This window comes from Gavialis gangeticus, unplaced genomic scaffold, assembly GCF_001723915.1.
Source record: "Gavialis gangeticus isolate Ggan-Ray unplaced genomic scaffold, GavGan_comp1, whole genome shotgun sequence".
NCBI lineage: Eukaryota > Metazoa > Chordata > Crocodylia > Gavialidae > Gavialis > Gavialis gangeticus.
The window spans coordinates 21,519,971-21,520,219 of NW_017729001.1; the positions used below are offsets into that span (position 1 = coordinate 21,519,971).

Genomic DNA, 249 nt, shown 5'->3' on the forward strand with positions numbered 1-249 from the left:
TTTAAAAAAAAAAAAAAAAAAAAGAAGCCCCACACTCACTGGCTCCTGCAAGGCTGGGGGGAAATCCCTACTCCCCCCACTGCCCAACGCTGTGTGGGGGGCTATGCCATGAGTCCCCAGAAGCCTCGACGGCTGCTGCAGCAGCTGCTGAGTGAAGGGCTTTTTTGTTTTTTTAAAGAGCTGGGACACTGGGGTCAGGCAGGGCAGTCATTAATAGGGCTGGGAGAGTAGGTGGGGGTTTGGGGCGTG

The 249-nt window shown here is 54.2% G+C and overlaps 1 protein-coding gene across 4 annotated transcripts in view; it reads right to left on the reverse strand.

The window, feature by feature from the left end:
- Positions 1–249, reverse strand: part of ULK1 (unc-51 like autophagy activating kinase 1) — a 100,945-nt gene that overhangs the window by 19,948 nt on the left and 80,748 nt on the right. The gene's annotated exons all lie outside the window — the stretch shown is intronic.